Here is a 19,672-nt window from a genome sequence, read left to right on the forward strand (position 1 = left end):
GATTTGGACTGGAGGCTTCAGGTGGGAAAGGCAGCCCTCATGGACCTGGAAAATCACCTCATCCCTCCTGAAGTCACAAGTCACATCTTCCTTACCATAAGGGCAAGAAGTGTACACCAGGAAGTTCCCCCCATGCCGGGTAAAAATCCTGTCTGGTGTTGTAGTGTTATCACTGTCACTGTCAAAGCAGTCCTTGGGGATTGGCCCTAACAGTTCATTACCTAAATCTATGGAAAAATGTCGGTCATCAACCGCCATTCCAATAATGGTGCCTGCGGCTAGAGTAATACTCTTTAAGTCGCTGTTATCCACCTCTATTGGAATGGTGTGATGTTCTATGTTGACTAATGGAGTTGGGTTTACCCCCAACCCTTGCTGTTGGAGAGAAGCGTTTAGATGTATGTAAGCATCAGGGTTTTGCAGATATTGTCCTCTTTTAACTTTCACTTCCAGGGAGAATTGTTGGGTCCTTTCTGGGATGGCGACTTCCTCTTTGATCTGAATTTCAACTGCATAAGGTAGCAATTGAGCTGACCTAAATGCTTTTTCTGGATCATCAAAGCCCATGGGATTATCCGCTAATCGGGACCAAGCTTTGAAGTTTATTAGGTCCAAACTAATGGCAAAGCGATTGAGAATGTCACTGCCTAAGTAAAAGGCGGCAGTGACATCTCGCACGACCCAACAATTATGGACTATGCTCTTGTTGCCAATAGAGATTTTGAGCATACACCTGCTTGGCAGGAGATGTTTGGAATTAGGTGGTTCCAGGTGCATTTCCCTTTTGTCTATCAGTTTGAAGGTGGGAATGGCTGGATCTTTTGGGAGTTGGCGAAACATGGCTTCGCTGATGAAGCTCTTACCATTGTTCACGCACACTCGAGCGAGAACAGAGTCCTTCCCATCATTTAACTGAACAGGGATGAACAACTGCTCTCCAATTTGCTGAATATCAGCCAGGCTCTGAGCTGATTTCACATCTTTCTGGACTATAGGAGTGGGAGTTTCTGATTGTGGATTAGTATAGAATCTCAGAGTGTTTCCTTCCAGCGTGGAGTACCACTTTAGATTGGAAGGAAGGTTGATTTTCAGAAATAGAGAGGACCCTCCATCACCAGTCTGTTGTCCTACTGCTATTACTGTCACGTCTGGAATTTGGCTATTCTGGAAGTGAAATTCTACTTGGTCAGATTTTTGTTCAACCATGTGGCAGGTGCCGTTTAAACTAACATGGTTGACACTCTGTTTTAATTTTATTGGTCGGCTAGTCTGGGTCCAGAGGACCTTGTTTACGCAATCTATTAAGGGTGACAACCTCCTCAGGAGGTCATTCCCCAGTAAACAAGGGGTGCCCTCTGGAGTCACTACTATGACCGGGTGTTTCACCTTGTGTCGCCCGATCTTAATGTCCAAGTCTGCAGTCCCCTCAACGGGTATTTCCTTCCCGTCAAAGTTCTGCAGTTGTCCAGGAAGTGAGGTGAGAGGAATTTGGTAATTCTCTCCCCTTCCTGCATTCAGTTCATCAAAGGCCCTTCTGGACAGAAGGGTAGCTTGAGATCCCGTGTCTACCAGCGCTGAAATCGTACCCTGCCCCTGTACTTGTACCGGGGCATAATATCTTCCCTCCTTCTCCTCAAGGGGGCACAGGTAATGCACATTTTTGGACAACTGGTGGGCTAACTTTCTGGTTTTGGACATCGCTAGCGAAGATATTTGGGCAGAATTCTGTGGAGAGCCTTGGGAATCTGAAAGAAAAAGTTGGCAACTGGAGATCAGAGCCATTGTGGGTTCCCCTGGCTCCGGTTCTGGGCCGCCCCCCCCTTTTTGGAGGCAGTCATCAGGATGGGTTTGAACCAGGGGATTTTGGTATTGTTGGTTCTGGGATAAGATAGTGGGCGGCGATAGCTCAGTCTCCACATCTCCCCAGTCTAGATTTGCATCCCTAGGGACCCATTTTTCTTTGGGAGGAGTTCCCCCCTCTCTGAAGGAGAAGATCCTTTTCCCAGGATCCTCTGAGGATCCCTCTCCCTCAAATTGGAAGATCTGTACCTCCTCCTTAAACTAAGTCTGTTTGGGTCTTTTGTTTCTCCTACCCCCCCTCTGCTCCTTAGGAGGCAGACTTTCAGGGGCAGGAGATTTTGTTTCCGGTTCCTGGGTTTCCAGGGGCTGTTTACAAGTCGGGAAGGAAGCTTCCTCCAAGGCTTTACACCCCCCTTCCCTTTGTGCCTCCTCCCTGGGAACCGGTGAGTTATCGGGGTGCTGCCCCGTCATTGTTCTGGAGCACCAGGTCCAGAGTTGGGTGCGTTCTGCGCCGGCACGCCCATCTGAGGGTTCTGCTGAGACCTCAGTATGTGACCCAGATCCCGCGCCATGTTTTGAACCTGGCGCTCTAACTGGGAAACCCGCTCAGGCTGACACGGGGCCCTGTTTTCTCCCCTGGGCTGATCCCGGGAAGGGTAGCTGTCCCTCCTCTGGTAATACCCCGGGTTGGGAAGATTGGGGTATCCCTCCACCCTTGGCCTCCCCTCTCCCGGATTCAGTGGTCTAGGCTCAGGGAATTGGGGAAAGAAGGATGGATGGTTTTGGGGCTGAAAGTCGGGTGGATATCTGGGGAAAAAGTTCTCCGCAGGGTTTGGTACATTTCTGCCCTCCTGTGGGAAGTTTGGAGGGAAGTTCCCTGGGTTCGGTGCTCGGTTGGATCCCCCCCTTGGGCTGGGGGAGTCCACACATAACCCAGGATTGGACTGTTACCTTTGTAGCGAGGACTTACATAGTCAGGAGAGCGAGGGACCCCATTGGGGGGACTACCTCTTTCACTCCCTGCCTGTGACTGTCCCGAGGGATTTCTGGGTTTAGGATTATTAGGTGCAGGTAGGTTTTTAGCCCCCCCATCTCCAAATCCAAAATGGGGTGACCTTTACCTCTGCCACCTTGGCAGCAGCAGGGGTGCTGTTGGCTTTGGGGTTTTTCTGGGCATTACTTTTGCTATCTACCGGTTTCTGCACCTCATAGATCCGGGTAGCCTGTTCAATGACACAGTCTAAAGATCTTTTCTCGTGAAAATCCCTCACAAGCTGGGTCATTATGTATTTGGGCAAGGCATGAAAAAATGTACTGTCTGTGCGCACCCTTCTGGTGGTCTGCGCAAAAGCACGTTTCAGTTCTTGCACAAATTCTTTTGGGGCCTGATCCTCCCCACATTGCAAATTGTAGGCTGCCTTGCGAGCCTCTTGAGGATTTCTGTGAACAGAAAAATGTTTCAAGATGGCCGCCTTATAGGTGGACCATCTTAAATGATTTTGGTCCTCCAGCCCCGCAAAGAAACTGGAGTATTCCGGGGAGAAGGTCCACTTTACATATTGAATACAGCTTTGGCTGTCCTTCAAATGGAAAGTCTCCATCATTTGCTCAAACAACTCTAAGTGCTCCCAAACAGAATACTTAGCGTTCTTATGGTAAGGCGTGATGACGCTCCTGATCGCCTTAATCTGCTTTAAGGGGTCCTTAAGCAAGGCCCTTTTTGCCTTACTGGCCCTTTTGGTTCGGGTAACCCTGGTCCATTCATCTTCTGACTCAGAGGCACTGCTCCCAGAGGTTCCCGTCAGATCTTCCAGGTTTTCCCGGATTCTGCGAGCCTGGGAATGGCTGGCAGAATGTGGGGACCTGGTCTCCTGTTTCCTGTGGTGCTCAGAGGAGTCTTCAGATCCCTCCTTGCGGCCAGGATTTGCTGGGTACCCCCCCCCACTGACCTAACTGGGCAGAGGTTTTCAGAATGCCCTTAATGGGCCTACTCTCATGGGGTTCCCCACTAAAGTGCACTGTGCTTGGGTGCCCATACCCGGATGCCCGCCCCTCCATACCTGGGTGGTACTGGCCTATGAGCCCCATACTTTTGTCTGGATAGTAGTCTGCCATCCCTGTGGCCCGGTGCTCATGTGCGCCAGGGAACATGGGGGTGGCAGAGTCCAGGGACTGAGAGGTATGAGGGCCTCTGGTACTAGGGCTCCTGAGGTTATGCTCCGGAGCTTCCCTTTCCCAGCGAACCTCATCTCTATCCGCCCCTGCTCCCTGTTGCAATGCAAGAGCCTGCATTTGTGCCTTCAGTTCCTCAGTTAAGGCCTTACTAGACTCTATCAGTCTCTCCTGCATCGCTACCTGTTGCTGGAGCCTATCATTGTGCTGGCAGAGAGCCTCATTCTCTCTCTGTGTTTCCTGATTGGTCCTGGAGCACTGGGCCAGTCTTTGCTGCAGGAGGGTTATCTCCTGAGCTGTGTCCCTATTGTCCTGTTCCTTTCTTGCCAGAGCATCCTCCACCCTCCTGGTGTGCTCTAGCAAGTCCAGGTGTTCTTTTTGGAGGTCACCTAGTCCCTGGTGGGCCAGGTGATTTTCTTCCATTTTTCTTTTTAAGTGGCAGACTTCCTGGCCTAAGGTGTCTCTTTCCTGACTAAGAGCCTGCATCTGTGCCGCCAGGTCGTCCCTCTGCCTTTGAAAGGCACCAGCTTTCTGGCGTTCTTCAAACTCTGCCTGGGTATCCAGGTCTTTCAAAATCAGCTTGTTGCTCTCTACCTTCACTCTATCTAGATGACTTTGCAGGGTGGCTACCTGCTCCGTGCATGCCCTGTTAAAGTCTAATTGTTGCTCCAGCTTTTTCTGGCTCTGCAGTAAGGAGTCCAAACTGTCTTGGTGCTCCTTCTGCAGGGCCAGAAATCTAGTATCCTGGTCAGCCTTTTCCTGTTGCAGTATATCCATGTCCTCCTTTATTTTACTGATATACTGCCTACTGTCATTTTCTGACTCCTGGCTCCTGAGCAGCCTCTGCTCAGAAGAGTCCAGCTCAGATTGGGCCTTCTGTAATGCCAGCAGTTGCCTACTCGCCAGATCTTGGCCTTCAGCACATTTGTCCTGCATGGCTCCCATATGTAAATATTAATATGCCGCTACCCTGGCAATCTTGTTGTGCTCATCCTTGGCCTTAGAGGACATATATAGTTCACTCAGGGCCACATGTAAGGGACCCTGGTCTCTCCATATATCTGACCCTGTTTCCGTGATCTGGGGTGTGATGGCCTGCAACCAGACTGTTTGGTCCTGGTGAGTCCACTCACCTCTCACAAATAACTTATGTAAGAAGTGCTCTCTGGCTATTTTCATGTCTACTAAGGTCGTCATTCTAGAGATTGGTCTCTGTCCTGACTTACAGAAGTTTGTATTTTATTTTTGCAAAACAGACCTTTTCCTAAGAGCGTTCCTTTGAGGAGTGCTTTACAGCGTAACACAGCGTGGTGATCCGACCGGATATGTGTATCTGGTCAGCTGGCACGCTGTATTAATCTGCACAAATGGTAGATCTAACCCAAACGTCCGGCACGAGCCCCCAATTTGTAAGAGGATTCAATTCAACACTACAGCTAAGTCAACGCCTAGTCTATAATACTGAATGAAAACCCTTATTGATATATCTTTATGTCCAGTTCATGCGTTCTGGATGACTACCCCTATATAACACCCCTCTCTTGGAATCCTCCTGACCCCACTGAGCCAAGAAGTAGTTCTGTTTTGCAAGTTAAAGGTTTATTTGAGAATTTAAACAATGTATATATATATCACGCTTTATAATAAATTAATAATTGAATATCACACTTAATCTGATCAGTAATCAATAATGGATAGTCTGGCACTAGCACACTTCTTTATAATCAATGATGAGTGGTTATAGGATGGATAAGATAGCAACAATACTTTTATGGTTTCAAATGGATGCAATGTGGAATGAAATGCAGTACAGAAAATAACTTGATAGGATTTCAGTAAAAGACAATGGCCCTCATTACGACCCTTGCGGAAATCGGAAAACGATGGCGGAAATGCAATACCGCCATCGAATAGCGCTCGGTGCGACTATGACCCGTCACCGCAAAGTACGAAGCCATTAGCGACACCGTAGTGAACGCCAACGCTAACTGCACCAAGCACGCGCGCGCGCGCCATGCGAAACCGCAAACACCACCATGGCGCAAGGGTACGCCAATTCCGACCCTAGCGGACATGTACCTAACGCCATCAGGCATGGCGTAATGTACCATTCCGCCATGATGAGAAGTACGGCATCGCGAATCAACCGTAAACGGCCCCACTGAGTGCCTGTACACCGCTCCCTGCCCACAAAGTACAACTCCCCGTAGGTGCAATGAAGTCACAATGCAACCATTGAAATGTACAAGTCACCCATGCATGGCAACGAACAAAAGAAACACAAGAGGGGCCAATGGGAGCTGCAGGGCACAGATGGCACGAATACAGAAGCCATCCCAATGGACATGACCACAGTCCCCCACCAAGAAACGCACGCAAACACAGGCACCTGTGACCAGCAATATTCCGAGAATCACATCATTCCACCAGTCCACCTGGCTGACCGGCATCTGTTACACAAAACCCAATCCCCCGCCCCTGAGCATGACAACATTCAAACTGTCATATAGGCAGCCCCCATCCCTGACCTCACGGGCTTAGTAGGCAAACGCGCCCAGTACAGTACCACGCAACTAAACCCCGAAGCTGGAACCCAATGCAGATCTCCTCACAATACATCGCCCCCCAAATAGGCATATGCCACATCACTTGCAAAGAAAAACGCTACACGGGCCAAATCAGAATAGAAATTTTATGCACATCAAAGTCACCAAGCCCATACAGCCATCAGGCCATGAACTCCAAAACACTAATCACCATTGTGGGCTGCATCCGCAAGAAATGACCAGCCACTACTTGTGTGTCGCCCTGTTCCCCCATGGTACACAGAGCCACATTCACGTACGAAAAGGCAACATGGAAGCGCACAGAACCGCAGGGCCGTCCCAATGGGGAGGCACTAGTCCAGCTGAAAGGCCGAAATGTTGCTCCGAGCCACCAGTACTGCGTAAGGGCATGTGGGCCATTGGCGATCGTCCCATAAGATCGTAATGCTGCTCCACTGATTAACACGAAGCAGCAGGTGTCGGGAGTAAAACCCATCTGCAGGAGTGGCATACAGATGGCAGTGGCAAAAGGGGAGGAGATACCTGTCAACCAAAAGAAAAGAAAAAGAACAGAATGGCCATCAGAACTACATTCCAACAACTCACTTCAATGATCACACGAAATCCACAGCCATATGCATGCTAGCCCACTCCAAAGGATCATCACCACCCCAAAACCACTTGCGACTCATAACCATCTATATCGAGGTGCAAACACCATCACAAACGAGTGTACCTGTGCATGCGTCTGTCAAAACAGAATCCATCAGATGGGAATGTTAACGTGCATGGACACAAGTGTCTGAGGGCGCGTCGAGACAGGGAGGGCTCAACAAGGCCAGATAGACGATGGTCCCACTATGGCAGCCCTGCATCACATAGCGTAGGGGAGGCGGATAGATCCCAAGAAGCCCTGTACATGGCAAACCCTGTATCAAATCACCTGCCCATGCATCCATTCATCATTCCCTCATCCCGGGATCAAAACGCCTGAATAATTACTCACATAACATTAGAAACATCCATTGAGTCTGTGCGTTATGCAGCCTGCAAAATCCACAGTGCCCCAGCCCGTAATTCCAGTGTTGTGAAGTAACATGTATTTGTGAACGGCCGGCCTCATCGCCCACGTAGCTATTGCGCATCCCAAACTATTCATATCAATCATTGCTTCCTCGCCATGGGCCCTGTCTCAAGGACATTGAACAATAGAACGTTATATTTGCAGTCAGACCTGTGGGCATCTCCTCGCCGCTAGCTGGAAACCGAAAGCGCCGCCCTTCGAATTCCTCATTTGCAACATCACGTCGAAAAGGCATCTGTGGCCGTTTGAAATCACTAATTATTCCATCGAGTGCGGCTGTGTGTGAAAATGGCAACTGCCTTCACCCACAAATGGGACGCCCCGCCCGTCGTTGCAACTCGGTACAGTGATGCATGAGGGCCCACCGTTACTCGAGTACTACGTTCCACTGACCCTTCACAAGTCTGTTCGCGACTGCACAGATAGTATGTGAAACAATGGGACCACAGCAGAATGAACATATCAACCAATCTTACACGGCCATCGGGTACAAATACATGATTGCAATAGCAAGATACCATTCCCCGAATTGCAGCGTTGTGCGCGGGACGTGCTCGGCCAAAGGGGAGAGCAGTTTGCACAGGTGGAATTAATCACCACAGGTGGAGGCCATACAGCCTGAAAACACATAAATTGCACAGCCAGTCTCCTCCCACAACCACACCGAAATGCTACCGGCAGGACTCGCGATGTTGGCCCTGGGGGACCTGATAGCACTGCAAGTGCTCCAACTCCAAGAAGAAGACGAACACCAACTACAACCAGCCGCACGGAGGAGACGCAGGAGGAGGAGGAGGCCAAGGCAGGGCCAGCAAGGCCCACCAGCACAGCCACTACCACCACGCAGGCAGCCCGCAATCCCACGCCTCCGAGCACATCCGTTCAACCTCACTGATGAGCAGATCCACACCCTCTACCGTCTGGACCGGGACACCATAGCCGCCATTGTGGACATGACACAGGCTGACCTTGTCAGCATGATAGATAGCCCAACCGCCATCCCACCCCTACTGAAGGTGGTGTCTGTACTCCACTTCCTGGCCACAGGCACCTACCAGCACACAGTCGGACAGTTGCATGGCATTTCTCAGCCACTGTTCTCACGGACACTATTGCAAGTGCTCGATGCCCTCCTGCAGCACGCAGACGACTACATCTCTCTACCACGCTCGGAGCAGGAAATTACCAACACAAAAGTGGGATTCCATGAACTTGCCGGCATACCGGGTTGCATTGGTGCCATCGACTGCACCCATGTTGAATTGGTCGTCCCACATGCCATGGAGGCCCAGTACCGCAACCGAAAACAATTTCATTCCCTGAATGTACAAATGGTGTGTGACTCCAACAGGATCATTACACATTGTTGTGCCCGATTCCCTGGATCAACCCATGATTCTATGGTCTTGAGGAACTCTACAATACCACGCTACATGGAGCGACACGCAGGGAACAGATCCTGGCTACTCGGTGAGTCTCATTACATGCATGATTATGTGGGGTATGTGAATTGGCAATGACCTGGCAGGAAGGGGGGGGGTGTGCGTACGTATCAATGGCATTCCACATCATACGTTTCTCGTCCACATACAGGTGATGCTGGATATCCACTGAAGAGATGGCTCCTCACACCAGTCCGGAACCCACGGGACCAGCATGAGGAGGACTACAACCATGCCCACTCACGTACCCGTGTAGTCATTGAACAGGCATTCGGCCTACTGAAGACTCGTTTCCGCTGCCTCAGCAGGTCTGGCGGGGCACTCCTGTACCGCCATGAGAAGGTTGCAAAGATGGTCATGGCATGTGTCATGCTCCACAACATGTGCGTACGTAGAAATGTGCCCATGCCCCCTGACGCAGAACTGCAAGCACCTGATGATGGTCATGATGAGGGTGGGGATGTGGCAGCACCTCATGGAGTCTGCGAGGCACCGGAGGCCCGTGACATTCGTCAGCATCTCATTGATGTATGCTTCTAGCACTCACGCCTGGTGGCTGATACATGGACACGGGACTCGTGGCACTGCGTGTGTCTGGGACATGCACAATATGGACTGTACGCCTATGATGGCCTAGTACACAAAGATCAATGTCCACACATCTCATTGGTTGATCGTGCACTTTTTATGGCATATGTGATGTCATGTTGAACACCCTATCGACCCGCCACCCAAGTGAGCCCAACACACCCCCTCCACCCTCCTACCTCCCCCCCGAACACCAGTGTCCAAAGATGCTCATTGTCAGTGGGCTGTCGCTATTGCAAGCCCCCTCTGCGGGTATCAGGGGCACCCCTGCCTGTGGAGCGCAGGTTCCTTCCAGATCTACGTTGGGGGCTGCCCTGGACGGAACTTGCAACGGATGATGTGTCTGCCTGCTCACGTCCATGCATGTCCCTAAGGGTTTGCGAGAGCTCAGTGAGCACACGGCGCACTGCGGCAAGTTCGGCACATACGTCTTTGGACGTCGCATGCAGTTCCCCCCTCAGGCTCTCGGTGCTTCTCTCCATTTGGACTCTCAGGCTCTCGGTGCTACTCTCCATTTGGACTCTCAGGCTCTCGGTGCTACTCTCCATTTGGACTCTCAGGCTCTCGGTGCTACTCTCCATTTGTGCCCTTAGCGTCTCTGTACCTCTCTCCATTTCTGCCCTAAGTGTCTCAGTTGATGTTTCTATGTCTGCCTTAGTGCCCCCACATTCATCGGCATGGTCCTTGAGGAGTGTGGCCAGTTGCTGCTGTTGTACGATTAACTGGTCGAGGGACTGTTGCCTCTGCTGGGCCATGGCCATTTGCGGGGGTGTCACAGAGGGGCTGTTGTCCTCATGTTGCCTTGCCACAGGGCTTGTGGGGGATGGCCAGTCGTCGTCTTGTGGGTGCCCCTGCGTGGTATCCTCATGTTGTACGGGATGGGACAGACAGGGGGATTGGGACAGGTCATGGATGGATCTGACTTCGACATCCCCGTTTTCTGTGTCCGAGCATGCTGCCATCAATGGGGTGTCACCTATGGTGCTGCTGCCACCAGAGGCAGTGCCTTCTGTGGCATCCATTGGGGGGACCTGTGGTGGTGGTGTTGTGGGCATGCTGGCTGCTGGGGTGCCTGTTGATGTTCCCTCCTCTGTGCTGCCACCTGATTTGTGCTGCTGCCGTGTCTTGATGCGTGCAGCTGAGGTGGAGGGTCTCTGGCCGTTGGTCTTGGCCCTCTTTGCAGGTGTGCTGGTAGGGGTGTCCTGTAGCTCGTCGTTTGGATCGGACCCTGTGGTGGAGTAAAGGAGGGCGAGGGTTATTGATGGGTCTGTGGGAATTGGAATGGCATTGTATCACATGCTTTGGGGTGGTACCTGAGGGTGATTTGGGTCGGGGCCTTGGAGGTGCTTTAATTTGTGTGTGGAGTGAGGGTGCAGTTGTTTGGCAGCCTGCAGTTAGGGTGTGCCTGCTGCACGTGTAGTGCGTGTATTAGGGGTTTTTAATTATTTATGTATTTATTGTGGGTTTTAACGTGCGCTATCAGGCCGATGTGTGTGGACGTTCTCCTGGACATGTGTTTCTGTTGCACTATGTGGACGCATGGTACTTCACATGGATGGACTGTGTGGATTTGGCATTGTTTTATCTGGCCCACCTACCTGAATCTTCGGATGTCTGCACTCCTTTCTCCATCCCTCCGACTCCCTCTATGCTCTCCATTCCGATGGTGGAGGCACAGATTTCTTCCCAGGGGGTCAACTTGATGGGTGATTCAGGACCTCCCCCGGTGGCTGTGGCAATGTTGCGGTTGGCAGAGAGTATGCTGCGGACGCGTATCCGCAGGTCGTCCCATCGCTTGCGGCATTGCTGTGGGGTGCGGGGTGCGGTCCCCACCGCACTTACCCGCTGTGCCACCAGAGCCCATATGGTCTTCTTGTTTGCAAGTGCCGTTCTGGTCATTTGCGTGGAGAAGACGACGGCAGCATTCTCCTGGAGGGTCTCTGTTAGCACGGTGAGTTCCTCACGGGAGAAGTGGACCTGCCGCTTGCGGTCGCACGCTTTCTTCGCTACTTTTCCCATTTTTCTTGGTTTCTCTAGGGTGGGTGACGGGTTGGGGTGTGTTTCAGGGTAGTGATTTTAGTGGTTGTGTGGTTTTAGTGGTTTTATAGGTGTACGGCGGGATGTTTCCCGTTCCGGGCCCATGTTTTTACTTCCGTTTCCGTATATTTCCGGTCACCGTACTTTCCGGTAGGCGCACACTGCGGTGACCGCTAAGAGGGGTGGCGGTATAGCACCTAGGGCGCCGTACGGCGGCGGTGTGGCCCGTTTTGGGGTCATTTCCGCCATCGCGGACTTTGCACTTCCGCCGTGGCGTGGTGCTCGTGCCCGATGGGTCGGAATGGGCCGCACTTTGCTCCTTCGTGCAATGGCGGAAACGCTATTTACGCTGTGGCGCTCCGGTCAGTCACTTTCCGCCAGGGTCGTAATGAGGGCCAATGTGATCACCTTCTTGGACAATTCACCCCCCCCTTTTATGCAATGCAAGGAAATGGAAGGAAGGCACACAGTTCTCAGAAATGCAATCAAATGTGATTCAGTTCACACCAGCAAGCTTAGACTACAGAAGTTTGAAACACAGGCCCAAAATGCTTTTATATGTGCTGGCAATGAAGTGAAAAATATGCTAAAATGCTTTTAATTCCCTCTAGAGGTTCAGGGTGAGTGGTATCTAGTTAATATTAGTCCAGGCTCACTCTTGCCATGATTCAGGAATGATTGGCAGGTTAAACAAATTTTTTCTTTAACGGAAGGCAAGCAGCAGCAGATTTTTACACGTGGAGAAACTTGCAAATCGCGGCAAAATGTCAAATCGTGGCAGATTTTTCCGAGTGCACCGGGTGCAATTACAGAGAAACTACAAGGACTATCAATATCGTTTTGGGGTTCTAGGACAGCCTAGGATCTCAGCTTCTAGATGAAAGTTACTGCAAGTCTCTAAGACAAACGGTCGCGGAGATATGAGCGATTTTGTGAAGGTCGTTTTTCAGATTTTAAATTTTAAAGTTCAAAAAGACAAGTGACAGCTAGCAACTGGAAAATGACAGGTGACAGTTAGGAGGCAGTTCTGGTTAGATTAAAATAGATTGAATTATATTATTTTAACTAAGAGATTGGTTCTGCACAGTTCTGCTATGTACTCACAATATATTTAGAAATAGAATGGGCCTCGCCACGGATCTGGTCAGGTTTTGGACTGGACTCCGGTTCAGCTCTCTGGTTCTGCTGACAGCGGTCTGGGTCAGCTCTACTCTGCTGGTCTGGTCTGGGTCTCTGAAGGTGGATAGATTGAAGTCTCTATGTTGGCTCTCTGGAGGTTTAATGGAGGTAAAGTATGGATTTTTCCGGCAGAGCGTCCCGCAGCAGATGGAAATGAATGTCCCTATCTGTCCTGTCTGTCTGCTTTTATCTGTTTTTTAAAATGGGTGTGTGTGCAGCATCACTAGACCCTACCCCTCTACACTTGCCATTGGCCCAATTCTCCCCTCTCCCATGATTGGGGAAGGAACTGTGAGTCAGAGTGATGCTGTAGGTTTTATGGGTCAGAGGATCCTCCCCTGTCAAATTGCACACAATCTATATTTTGACCCAAAAGACATATTTCATAGCTACACAGTGGTTTGAAATTACATGCACCCATCATGCATTACAGGAGGTATACCCTGTCCAAATCTGCTCTTCCTGGGAGCTTGCATTCAGAAATGGCGACATTTGCACTTTTTAACTGGTTTCGCAATATCGGACATTACCCCAAATTTACACACATGTGCGCAAGGAGTATGGACATTAGTTGATGAAGTGTCAGATTTTTCACATGCACACATTTTGAGTAATATCCTCTTTTCCGCCAAAACCCCCCTGAACATACCACCGGGTCCTAACACGTCTTCAAATGTGCACCGAAAAATCACAAGAATGATGGTATCATTTAAATAATTTTCACAAGTCCGCTCTATGAATGATCCATCTTTTTCTAAAACCATATTCTGGCTCCAGGGGTGTGTCTTTTCAGGTCACATGGTACAGAAACCAGTCTTTCCAGTTTCTTCCAAGCTCAGAGACCCTGCCCCTCCCAGCTTCTGCCAAGAGGAAGCTGTTTTACGACATCTGCAATAAACCATCTGCCTGGGTGAAGGGGGTTGCATTGTTCAGAGCTCCTGTATTCTTTGGGGGCTCCCCTTAATTCAATTATCAGAGAGATGGCATATCCTTAGTGTGGCCAGCAGGAAACAGCCAGGCCTGGGAAGTTACTTGTGAATCAAGTTTCACTCCTGATGGGGGTAGTTGCCAGGCAAAATTGGAATCTCTTTAAGCCAGTTTTTAGCCACATGTCATTTCTGTTCCCCAGTTTTCTGCATTCAAATAACTAACAATTTTTTACACATGCAGCTAGAATGCTGATTCTAAGTTTAAAACTATGACATTTAAACAATTGCAGCCTATGTGACACTCAAAAGTAGGTCACTCATTTCTTTTAAACATTTAGATTTTTAGTGTCTTTCAGTCCAAATTTACTTAAACTGCTGAAATCCACAGCTCAGCCAGTCTTGTTATAAACCTTCAAGTCACTTCAGAATATAACTTTACATTGGATCCACCTCTCAGTAAGTCTTTCTTTGGCATGCTTTGGGTTCATTTATTCAGTTTTACATAAAATCTGGTGGTTTTAAAACGCCGGCTTTCTGATAGTGGTGAGTACTGGTACTGCACCCATTTTTGGGATTTAAGAAATGAATTCCCCACAATTCTAGGTTGCTTTTGGCAATCAGCATTGCCATTCCCAATGGTTTCAGACTACTGTGTGGGTAGTCCAATGGTGGTTTTAGGCAGTGCCCTTCTGTGCCCATAACATCGGCAAAAATGGGTGGCAGCCTATTCTTCATGCATTTCCCTGTGCATTTTCTGGGAACCTCTGGCCATCATGATGTTTTCCATGTCAGTACTGCACAGTTTTGAGGTAGGGCTCGGATGCATGGGTAAAAACATCCCACAAGCCCCCCTCTTGCGATGGCCATTCGGTTTCACTGATGGGACTCGCAAGACCTGGGATGTTTCCTCATCTTCTTCCAATAGATGGCACAGTTCAGCATCTTTTCCTCCATCCGATCGGATCGATCGGTTCTCCTCGCCGGTCCTGATGGGAATATTGGGCGGTACACAGGGCCCCTTGCGTCTCTGCTCCCGGTCTCCGGATCGTCCTCCTTGGCCCGTCTCCAGGTTTTCTTTCTCCTAGGACGACAAAGGAAGAGCGGCAATACCTACTCATAGACGTTTTTCCCCCACCATTGATATAGTGGGGTGGCATATGCATTTCATCATAACGAAACATTACATTCTTATTTTGAAAAAAAAATATATAACTAAGAGACAATTTCATGCAAATCACAATATTTTAGAGACTAGATGTGGTATGCTTTATGGTTTTAACTGAATTAGTCTGAGACAGTACCCTCTAGGATTCCAGAGGATTCCTCCAGTTGTTGCAGAGTGTGCCTGGGATGGCAACACTTCAACTGGTTTATGTGGATCCACTTGTCTTCCCCCGCTGCCAAAGGACCTTTGGGGATGTGGAATTTGTAGGCCACAGGGGAGATTTTGTCTATAATCTCAAAGGGTCCCTTCCATGTAGGCAAACATTTTCGCTGTTTGGCCTGGTTCCTTTGGAAATTGTATAGATAGACCCGGTCTCCCACCTGATATTCCTTCCTGGAAGTCTTCAGGTCATAGTGGGTCTTCATGCTATCAGCTGATCTTTCTAGATTCCGCTGAGCATAAGCAAAAGCATGTTGAAGGTGTTTCCTTAAATTCTCCACATACTCATGAGTTGTGGAGGCATTTATCAGTGTCTGCTCTTGGGTCCTGTAGAGCAAATGCTGGGGAAGCACCATCTTGCGCCCAGTCATCAACTCAAATGGTGACATTTTGGTTGCAGATGAAGGGGTAGATCTGATGGCCATTAGGACCAGAGGTAATCGGATATCCCAACTTGGCCCAGAATCTGCCACAAACCTCTTTAATATGCTCACAATTGTCCGGTTGTATCTCTCTACTGCCCCAGAAGAAGCTGGCCTGTAAGCAATATGCAACTTCCTTTTGACCCCCAGTATCTCCCACATCTTTGTCATTACTTCACTGGTGAAGTGGCTACCTCTGTCTGACTCAATCCTTTGAGGTAGACCAAAACGGGAAAAGATGTGGTTAATCATCAAGGCAGCTGCAGTTTCTGCCTTGCAATTTGGGGCTGGGAGACATTCCACCCACTTGGTAAACAAGCATGTCACAGTCAACATGTACTTATTCCCCCTAGCAGAGCGAATCACAGGGCCTACAAAGTCGATTTGTAAATCTGACCATGGCAGTGTCATCCCCCTCTTTTGGAGAGGCGCACGGTGCGTGAGGGATGATGGCGGAAATTGTGCACACACAAGACACCCCTTCAAGTATTGGTCGAGGTCCTGCCCCATGTGTGGCCAGTATGCAACCTCTCTTAAGATTTCCAATGTTGTGTGAAACCCCCTATGACCGGCGGTGGCCGCATCATGGGCGTGACTTAACATCAGGCTTCAGAATGAGGTAGGAACCACCCACTGATCGTGGCCAGCTTTGGATTTCCTTACCAACAAACCGTCTTGGATCCGGAACATTTTTGGACATTTCATCAACACTCTTAGGTCCTCTTTCCCAATGTAATCGGTATCCGTCAGGGGAAAGTTCTCAGGGTCCTCAATGTGCTGGTAAAATTTACCAATTATTGGATCCCCCTTCTGAGCGGTAATCAAATCAGCATCAGGGGTCTCCTTGCTCCATTGGGCAATTGACAGATCATGGTGAGCATTTGTCTGGGACCTAGTGATAGCAGTGACCTGGATTTCCCCCAACAGGGACTCAATCTCAATTAGATCCCCTTGGATGGCCCCGGTTTTGGCCAGCTGATCAGCTAAGTCATTTCCAGTTTTGTCTGGTCCCTCTACTTTGGAATGACCCTTGATCTTTTTCCAATAGATGGTCATCTCATTCAAGGTGACCAGATCATCAATGTTTTGGATCAACTTCCCATGTTTCAAGGGTTTGTTGTTAGCACATAACATGCCTCTGGTTTTCCAATTAACCAGGTGCTCCACGAACCCGTTCCGTACATAATCCAAATCTGTGATTATGACCAGTTCGTGGAGTTGATGCTGGACAGCAGTGAGGATGGCCTGATGCACAGCCATCAATTCTGCCACCTGACTACTTCGGGGACCAATTTTGTATCCAGCGGAGGGTTCTGGGAACTCCTTCACCCATGCATTCCCTACGCCAGCCACCAGTTCTTTCTCCCCGTTGTTGTCAACATGGTAAGAGCATCCATCCACATAGACAGTGGGCATTCCCTCACACTTGTCTTCTTCAAAGATTTTGTGTGGGGAATTAAGGTATGCCTCCGTGTTGTCCTTTATTTTTAGACTTTCGTCCTCGAGACAGTTTTCTCTGGCACAATCATGCAAGTCAGCCAGACCTTGCGCGAGGGGACTCTTCTTGTTTTGGCCATATCTGACCTCCACAGGAAAGCCTTGCATTGACAGAATCCAGGAAGTAATTTGGGAATTACTCACATTTCCAGCCCGGATTCTGTCACTTTGGAGATATTGCAGAGGCTGGTGTGGAGTCTCCACTATGATGTGTTCCCCCTGGATAAACGGGCGGTAATTCTTCAATGCCCACACCGTTGCCAGGAGTGCCTTCTTATAATCGTTAAATTTTTCCTCCACAGAGGATAAAGTTTTGCTCGCATAGGAGATTACTTTACTGACCTTGTCATGCTTTTGGTATAATACCGCCGTCAAGCACGTATTAGAGAACCCCGTCTCCAGGAAGAACTCCTTGTTTCTGACAGGGTAAGCTAGGCAGGGCGCTTGTGAGAGGCTTCTTTTGAGTTGTCTTACTGCCTCGGCTTGTTCTGGACCCTATTCCCACTTGACCCCCCCCTTCAGGAGATGAATCAGGGGTCTGGTGATCTCTGCGTAGCCCTCAATGAACTTTCTGCTGTAATTAGTCAGTCCAAGGAGGCTCCTTAGTTCCCGCAGAGTTGTGGGGTCTTTCAGTTTTTGAAGTGCTTCCACTTTCTTTTCCTGGGGACAGAGACCCTGAGGAGTAATCTCATGCCCCAAGAAATTAACACGGGTTCTACACTACTGTGCTTTCTGAAAGGAAAGTTTTGCTCCGGCGGCCCTCAACTGGGTCAGAACATAACGGATCTCCGCTATGTGTTCCTCCAGAGATGAACTTTTGATGAGGACATCATCTACATAAGCCAGGTTACCCCTCGCACCCAGGTCGGGCATGGCCTTATGTAGGAAAATATTGAACTCATTACCGGAGTTAAGGTATCCGAAGGGAGTCCGGGTCCATGTATACTGCTGGCCCCCAAAGGTAAAAGCCAGCTTGTATTGGTCCTCCCTACTGACCGGCACGGTCCAGTATCCATTGGTCAGGTCTATTGCAGTGAATACCTGTTACCCCTGAATCTGGGCCAGCCCTTGGTCAATGTAGGGCAGAGGCCATCGGGAAGTATGGACCCGTTTGTTGAGCTCCCTGAGGTCGGCGCAGAGTCTCCACTGGCCATTTGGCTTTAATATTCCCAGCACCGGATTATTGAAGGTGCTGTGGATGGGACGGATTATTCCCCGGGACTCAAGGTTCTTAATTATTTCAGTAAGGGACTCCATTGATGCGAGAGGCAAGCGATATTGCTTCACAAACACAGGAGTCATGCCAGGGTCCGTGGGGATTGTTGTTGTGTGGATGTCAGTGCGACCACAGTCATATGAGTCTACCGCAAAGAGATCTTGGAAATCCAAGAAAACTTGTTTCAACTTTTGCTTTTGTTCCAGAGTCACACAGGCATCAGCTAGGTTGACTCTCTCTTCCACCATCTGCCTGAAGCCTGGAAAGACTTCTGGTTTGGCTATCTCAGCGGTCTCCTCCAGCTGAGTGGAGAACTCCCTGGTCAGAGTGCTGATTTGGACTGGAGGCTTCAGGTGGGAAAGGCAGCCCTCATGGACCTGGAAAATCACCTCATCCCTCCTGAAGTCACAAGTCACATCTTCCTTACCATAAGGGCAAGAAGTGTACACCAGGAAGTTCCCCCCATGCCGGGTAAAAATCCTGTCTGGTGTTGTAGTGTTATCACTGTCACTGTCAAAGCAGTCCTTGGGGATTGGCCCTAACAGTTAATTACCTAAATCTATGGAAAAATGTCGGTCATCAACCGCCATTCCAATAATGGTGCCTGCGGCTATAGTAATACTCTTTAAGTCGCTGTTATCCACCTCTATTGGAATGGTGTCATGTTCTATGTTGACTAATGGAGTTGGGTTTACCCCCAACCCTTGCTGTTGGAGAGAAGCGTTTAGATGTATGTAAGCATCAGGGTTTTGCAGATATTGTCCTCCTTTAACTTTCACTTCCAGGGAGAATTGTCGGGTCCTTTCTGGGATGGTGACTTCCTCTTTGATCTGAATTTCAACTGCATAAGGTAGCAATTGAGCTGACCTAAATGCTTTTTCTGGATCATCAAAGCCCATGGGATTATCCGCTAATCGGGACCAAGCTTTGAAGTTTATTAGGTCCAAACTAATGGCAAAGCGATTGAGAATGTCACTGCCTAAGTAAAAGGCGGCAGTGACGTCTCGCACGACCCAACAATTATGGACTATGCTCTTGTTGCCAATAGAGATTTTGAGCATACACCTGCTTGGCAGGAGATGTTTGGAATTAGGTGCTTCCAGATCCATTTCCCTTTTGTCTATCAGTTTGAAGGTGGGAATGGCTGGATCTTTTGGGAGTTGGCGAAACATGGCTTCGCTGATGAAGCTCTTACCATTGTTCACGCACACTCGAGCGAGAACAGAGTCCTTCCCATCATTTAACTGAACAGGGATGAACAACTGCTCTCCAATTTGCTGAATATCAGCCAGGCTCTGAGCTGATTTCACATCTTTCTGGACTATAGGAGTGGGAGTTTCTGATTGTGGATTAGTATAGAATCTCAGAGTGTTTCC

The sequence above is a fragment of the Ambystoma mexicanum genome, chromosome 4p (assembly GCF_040938575.1).
Source record: "Ambystoma mexicanum isolate Mex_15411 chromosome 4p, UKY_AmexF1_1, whole genome shotgun sequence".
In the NCBI taxonomy this organism is placed as follows: domain Eukaryota; kingdom Metazoa; phylum Chordata; class Amphibia; order Caudata; family Ambystomatidae; genus Ambystoma; species Ambystoma mexicanum.